Source organism: Hyperolius riggenbachi, chromosome 2 (assembly GCF_040937935.1).
Source record: "Hyperolius riggenbachi isolate aHypRig1 chromosome 2, aHypRig1.pri, whole genome shotgun sequence".
Taxonomy (NCBI): Eukaryota; Metazoa; Chordata; class Amphibia; order Anura; family Hyperoliidae; genus Hyperolius; species Hyperolius riggenbachi.
In genome coordinates, this window is record NC_090647.1 from 451105663 (window position 1) to 451113435 (window position 7773).

Genomic DNA, 7773 nt, shown 5'->3' on the forward strand with positions numbered 1-7773 from the left:
AAAAGAAATGCAACGCGTTTCGTAGGTTCAACCCAGCTTCATCAGGCAATATAGGGAGGAGTATCAAACAATCTGCACAAGGATTCAAATTAAGCGCCTTAATTTGAATCCTTGTGCATATTGTTTGATACTCCTCCCTATATTGCCTGATGAAGCGGGGTTGAACCTGCAAAACGCGTTGCATTTCTTTTTGGAGTTCCTAATAAATGTGTTTGACTGTGTGAATCGCAGTCGTTAACGTGTCTGCTTGAGGGAGGTAAGACCACCACTTCCTCCTTCAATTTTGCCATTTTGTAACGATCGGTGTAACACAGAGAGGATTTGATTACCGGTGAACTGCAGTCTCACCAGGAATACAGAATATACCCGATTATTGGTGATCTGCAGTATCACCGATAATCAGATATATCTACTAACCTCTGGACACCAGATAGAACAAGTGAGTGTTAGATGCAACAGAATACTTTGAGTACTTCTCAGAAGTAAGTTCCTTCCTATGGCCTAGACTCTCCTGGGGGGAGGAGCTAGGCTGAGAGTAGGAAGGACAGAGCGTGAGTGACACCCGAGAAGGAGGGTGTCACTAACAGGTCTGGGAACTGCCTCTAACAGTAAGGCCAGTTCTCGAGGTCAGCAAGCCAGGTCGTTAACACACAGACAGATTAGGTACAGATTCAGGAGGCAGATACGGAATTCAATAAACAGACAGGGTTTGGCAACGGAGTATCAGAATTGCAAGGTACAGAATCAGGTGGCAAATACAGAGTCCAGGAACGAGCAAAATTTGGCAACAGGATATCAGAAATAGCAAGGTACAGGATCAGAGTTCAGAGGAATAGTCAGGCAGGCAGAAGGTCATAACAAATAATACAGTTCAATATTCCTAATGCTAAGGTGTGAGTTCCTTTATCATCAACACCTTTGGAAACTATGCTAGAACACAGATACAGACAAGGTCTGAGTGCTACCACGTTGTGATCGCAACGGCAGACAACCAGAGAATGACCAGCACCCAGTATATATAGCAAGGCGCTCTCCAGCGCTTCCCCTAAGTGCTGGACCAATGGCAGGTGGTGAAAATGTCAGCTGACCCTTTTCTGGCTGTCATATAAGCTCTGCCTCTCAGCGTGCGCGCGCGTCCTTCTGAACCTGTGTGGACTAGCAGTCCCAGCCACACCAGACATGTCTTGTAATGTAACCACTGATTCAGGCGCGGGGACCGCCGCTCCGCTCTCTAAGCAAGCGGCGGTTTCCCCGCGTCCAGCCGCAATGTCAGCAGCTTTGCCATGCGTGCAATCCGCTGCATCCAATGCGGACTCCACCGCTCTGCCCATGCGGCATGCGGCGGTTTCTTCACGTTGTGCCGCCATGTTAGACGCGGAAACAGCCGCCCCACTCTGAGCCCTTTGGCGGCTTTTCCGCGTTTCCTCACAGTACCCCCCCCCCGAGGAGTGGACTCCGGACAGCTCCTACCAGGCTTCTCAGGATGCAACGCGTGGAACTCCCTTCTTAATTTGTCAGCATGCATGCGACATTCAGGTACCCATGATCTCTCCTCAACACCATACCCTTTCCAATGAACCAGATATTGTACTGAGTTCTGAACTATGCAAGAGTCTAAAATCTTCTCTACTTTGTACTCAGGTTGGTCATCTATCATCACAGGAGGAGGAGGAGTGGGCCCCACATGAACTGCTGGCTTAAGCAGGGACACGTGAAAGGATCTCACGCCACGCATACTGGCAGGGAGGTCAATAGCATAAGTGACATCGTTGATCTTTCTAGTTACTGGGAATGGAACCACATACCTGGGCCCCAACTTAGCCGAGGGCTGTTTCAAGGTCAAGTGACGTGTGGACACCCAGACTAAATCTCCTGGCAAAAACCTCCACTCTAAGGAACGCCTCTTGTCAGCTTGACCTTTTTGACTTTGAAACGCCTTCTCCAAATTATTTTTCACAATCCACCATATATCTTTAAATGACCTTTGCCAGGCCTCCAGAGCTGGAAACGGAATGGAGGCGACTGGCAATGGGGAGAATTTAGGCAACTTCCCGGTCACTACCTGGAATGGACAAAAACCTGACGAGGAACTTTTCAAATTATTGTGCGCAAATTCTGCGAAGTGTAAAAACTTGACCCAATCATTTCGCGCCTCTGCAACATAACACCTCAAAAACTGTTCCAATGATTGGTTGACTCTTTCCGTCTGACCATTGGTCTGTGGGTGGTAGCCCGATGAAAATGACAGTTCCATGCCCATTTGGTGACAGAATGCCCTCCAAACTCTGGAAACAAATTGGACTCCCCTATCTGACACGATGTTTTCCGTAATGCCATGCAATCGGAAAACGTGGATGATGAACAAATCGGCTAATTCCTGGGCCGAGTGGAGTCCTTTCAAGGGCACAAAATAGGCCATTTTACTAAAGCGGTCGACTACCACCAAAATGACCGACATGCCCTCAGGCCTGGGGAGCTCACCCACAAAATCCATGGATAAGTGGGTCCATGGCTCACTCGGGGTGGGCAAGGGCTGCAATCTTCCCACAGGTGCCAGTCGGGAGGGCTTACTCCTCACACACACCGCACACTCTCTAACAAACTCCTTGCAATCGGCTGCCAGAGACGGCCACCAAGCACATCTGGCTACAAGGTCCTGTGTTCTGGAGGCCCCAGGGTGTCCCGCATTCCTGTGTGAATGGAACATCTGCAAAATCTGAAGACGAAATGGCAGTGGAATAAACATAACCCCTTTGGGCTTCCCCTCCGGGATGTCCTGCTGAAAAGGACCTAAAGTCTCTGTCCAATCTTCCCAAGTCTCAGTTGTAGCTAATACCAGTCTCTGTGGGACAATGGTCTCTGGGAGGGAGGGCTGTGCTGTCTCTGGCTCAAAGCATCTAGACAGGGCATCTGCCTTAATGTTTTTGCTCCCTGGGGTGTACGTAATTATAAATCTGAATCTCGAGAAGAACAATGACCATAGAGCCTGACGGGGCTTAATCTCTTGGCTCCCTCGATGTATTCTAAATTTTTGTGGTCAGTGTAAACTGTAATAGTATGTTCTGCTCCTTCCAACCAATGACGCCATTCTTCAAAGGCCAATTTGATGGCCAGGAGCTCCCTGTTGCCTATATCGTAGTTTCTCTCTGCCGATGAGAACCTACGAGAAAAGTAGGCACATGGGTGCAATCTACCCTGCAACCCTGACCGCTGGGACAGCACAGCCCCTAACCCGACCTCTGAGGCGTCCACCTCAACAATAAAGGGATAGGAAGTGTCAACGTGTCTCAGGATGGGTGCAGAGCAAAACAAATCTTTCAAAGTGGAGAATGCATGCAGAGCCACTGGAGACCAGTGGGTAGTATCTGCCCCTTTCTTAGTGAGACAGGTGAGGGGTGCAATAACAGTGGAGTACCCCTTTATGAACCTTCTATAGTAATTGGCAAAGCCTAGAAATCTCTGAAGAGATTTTAACCCCACTGGTTGAGGCCATTCCAACACAGCAGAGACCTTGGCAGGATCCATAGACAGGCCCGAGGTGGAAATAATGTACCCTAAAAAGGTGACAGATGTTACCTCGAAGATGCATTTCTCCAATTTAGCGTAAAGCATGTTTTGCCTTAGTTTATCCAATACAAACTTGACATGTGTCCTGTGCTCAGAGAGGTTGTTAGAAAAGATAAGTATATCATCTAGGTATACCAACACGAACTTGCCCAATACCTCCCTGAATACCTCATTGATCAGTTCCTGAAAGACGGCCGGGGCGTTACACAGCCCGAAGGGCATCACCAGGTACTCGTAATGCCCGTCGGGCGTGTTAAAGGCCGTCTTCCATTCATCGCCCTTTCTCATCCGCACCAGGTTGTATGCACCCCGTAAATCCAACTTTGAAAAGATCTTAGCGTCGGTTATCTGTGTAAACAAGTCATCTATCAAGGGCAAAGGGTAGCGATTCTTCACTGTGATTTTATTCAGGCCCCGGTAATCAATGCAAGGCCGCAGGCCTTAGTCTTTTTTCTGAACAAAAAAGAAACCTGCGCCAGCAGGCGACCGGGAAGGGCGAATGAACCCCTTGGCTAAATTTTCACGAATGTATTCCTGCATGGCCACTTTCTCTGGACCAGACAAATTGTAAAGATGGCCCCTAGGGGGCATACAACCCGATCGGAGATCGATGGAGCAATCAAAGGGGCGATGTGGAGGTAACTTATCTGCAGCCTTGGGACAGAAAGCATCAGAATACTCGGAATATTGTACTGGTACCCCCTCCAACTGGATCCTGGTCTAGCCCAGTGTCACTTTCCCTAAACACTGCTGAAAACAGTGAGTTGACCAGCTAGTTAGCTGACCGGTAGCCCAATTAATCTGAGGAGAGTGTAAGTGTAGCCATGGCATGCCAAGGATGACTGTGGAGATGGTCATGTGTAACACAAAAAACTGTAGTCTCTCTTTATGAATCAGGAAGTAGTGCAGAGCGGTATTGCTGAGGAGGAGACAGAAGTGGACCAGGCGGCTGAAGCTCTAGTGTCTGCTGCAGCCCGGAGACTATAGCTGTATCTCCCGCTCGGCGCCGCGCATTAAAGGACCCACTCCTGTTATCATTCCCTGAGGTGAGGGAATGATAAGTCTCACGCACCATGCTAGAGTCAGCCCGTAATTCAGGGAGGGCTTTCCGAGGGGCTTACAGTTTCTCTGCTGGGGCTTCAGCCCCGGCAAGCCCCAGTGTAGCGCCGCCACTGGCTGAGAGTAGGAAGGACAGAGCATGAGTGACACCCGAGAAGGAGGGTGTCACTAACAGGTCTGGGAACTGCCTCTAACAGTAAGGCCAGTTCTCGAGGTCGGCAAGCCAGGTCGTTAACACACAGACAGATAAGGTACAGATTCAGGAGGCAGATACGGAATCCAATAAACAGACAGGGTTTGGCAACGGAGTATCAGAATTGCAAGGTACAGAATCAGGAGGCAAATACAGAGTCCAGGAACGAGCAGAGTTTGGGAACAGGATATCAGAAATAGCAAGGTACAGGATCAGAGTTCAGAGGAGTAGTCAGGCAGGCAGAAGGTCATAACAAATAATACAGTTCAATATTCCTAATGCTAAGGTGTGAGTTCCTTGATCATCAACACCTTTGGAAACTATGCTAGAACACAGATACAGACAAGGTCTGAGTGCTACCACGTTGTGATCGCAACGGCAGACAACCAGAGAATGACCAGCACTCAGTATATATAGCAAGGCGCTCTCCAGCGCTTCCCCTAAGTGCTGGACCAATGGCAGGTGGTGAAAATGTCAGCTGACCCGCCTGGTCAGCTGACCCTTTTCTGGCTGTCATATAAGCTCTGCCTCTCAGCGTGCGCGCGCGTCCTTCTGAACCTGTGTGGACTAGCAGTCCCAGCCACACCAGACATGTCTTGTAATGTAACCACTGATTCAGGCGCGGGGACCGCCGCTCCGCTCTCTAAGCAAGCGGCGGTTTCCCCGCGTCCAGCCGCAATGTCAGCAGCTTTGCCATGCGTGCAATCTGCTGCATCCAATGCGGACTCCACCGCTCTGCCCATGCGGCATGCGGCAGTTTTTTCGCGTTGTGCCGCCATGTTAGACGCGGAAACAGCCGCCTCACTCTGAGCCCTTGCGGCGGCTTTTCTGCGTTTCCTCACACATTTAAGTTGGTTTTGAAGCTCATTTAATCTAATCTTATACTTTTGGCGCCTCTGTTCATTGTATACAACCTTGCCATATAGTGGCTGGATTGTGTAATGGTTAAGGGCTCTACCAGGGTTCGAATCTCGGCTCTGCCTGTTCAGTAAGCCAGCACCTATTCAGTAAGAGACCTTAGGCAAGTCTCCCTAACACTGCTACTGCCTATAGAGCGCGTCCTAGTGGCTGTAGCTCTGGCGCTTTGAGTCCGCCAGGAGAAAAGCGCGATATAAGTGTTATTTGTCTCATACAGTCAAAGTCAACCCATCAAAGACCTACAATATCATCTTGCTGCAGATGGAGTCACTGTGCATCCTTCAACCATTTGGCGCACTTTATACAAGGAGATGCTGTATGCGAGAGTGATGCAGAGGAAGTCTTTTCTCCGCCCACAGCACAAACAGAGCCGCTTGAGGAATGCTAAAGCACATTTGGACAAGCCAGCTTCCTTATGAATAAGGTGCTGTGGACTGATGAAACTAAAATGGAGTTATTTGGGCATAACAAGGGGCGTTATGCATGGAGGAAAAACAACACAGCATTCCAAGAAAAACACCTGCTACCTACAGTAAAATATGGTGGTGGTTCCATCATGCTGTGGGGCTGTGTGGCCAGTGCAGGGACTGGGAATCTTGTTAAAGTTGAGGGACGCATGGATTCCACTCAGTATCAGCAGATCCTGAAAAACATTGTCCAGGAATCAGTGACAAAGGTGAGGTTGGATCTTTCAACAAGACAACGACCCTAAACACTGCTCAAAATCCACTAAGGCATTCAAACAGAGGAACAAGTACGATGTTCTGGGATGGCCATCTAAGTCCCCAGACCTGAATATAATTGAAAATCTGTGGTGTGAGTTAAAGAGAGCTGTCCATGCTCGGATGCCATCAAACCTGAATGAACTAGAGATGTTTTGTAAAGAGGAATGGTCCAAAATACCTTCAACCAGAATCCAGACTCTCATTGGAACCTACAGGGAGCGTTTAGAGGCTGTAATTTCTGCAAAAGGAGAATCTACTCAATATTGATTTCATTTCTTTTTTGTGGTGCCCAAATTTATGCACCTGCCTGATTTTGTTTAAACAATTATTGCAAACTTTCTGTAAATCCAATTAACTTCATTTCACTTCTCAAATATCACTGTGTGTGTCCCCTATATGATATATTTAACTGACATTTTTTATCGTAACAACCAACGATTTATACAGGAAAAGTATGACGATTAACAAGGTTGCCCAAACTTTTGCATCCCACTGTAACTATGACATTCCTTTTAGACCACTGATAATGTGGACCTGTAGGTCCTTATTCAATTCACATTTTTTCCCAAATTTTCTCATAGGTGATAATTTTTCATCTTCTGTTTAAAGTAACTTTTCAGCATTTTGCAATCGAAAAAGTACCAAAAAGTAGGTGAAAAAGTACTGTCAAAATTATTCTGAGTATTTTTTTCTTGCTTACTGGTGGCTTAAAAGGCATTTTATTGATAAGGTGTGAAAATAACACCTAGGAGAAAAAGATTTCTGAGGCCTGGTGCACGCCAAGCGTTTTTGGTAGTGTTTTCAAAACCGCTGCCGCCTGTGAAAACGCTTGGCTAATGTATCTCAATGGGATGGTGCACACCAGCGGTTTGAAGTTTTTAGCAAACCGCAAACGTGGCTCCTGCAGCATTTTTGCGGTTTGCAGATGCGTTTCTGCCTCAATGTAAAGTATAGGAAAAGCTCAAACCGCCCTGAAAAATGCTAGATCACAGCGGTTTTCCAGGCCTTTTTGTTACAGCTGTTCAGTAACAGCTTTACTGTAACAATATTTGTAATCTGCTACACAAAAACGCTCCAAAAAACGGTAGGCATGTTTAGAAAACGTCTCTAAACCTAGAATCGCTCTGAAAATCTGCTTCAAAAACCTCTAGCGTTTTACGGATCTGCTAGAGGTTTTTGGTGTGCACTGGGCCTAAATAATGTTTGTTTAGAAGACTCAGCTAAAGCAAACTGGGCCATAAAATCACTTCTTGAGGCTTGTAAACACCAGTACAAACTACTGACTTTTGTAATTTCCCAGCCCAATAACAG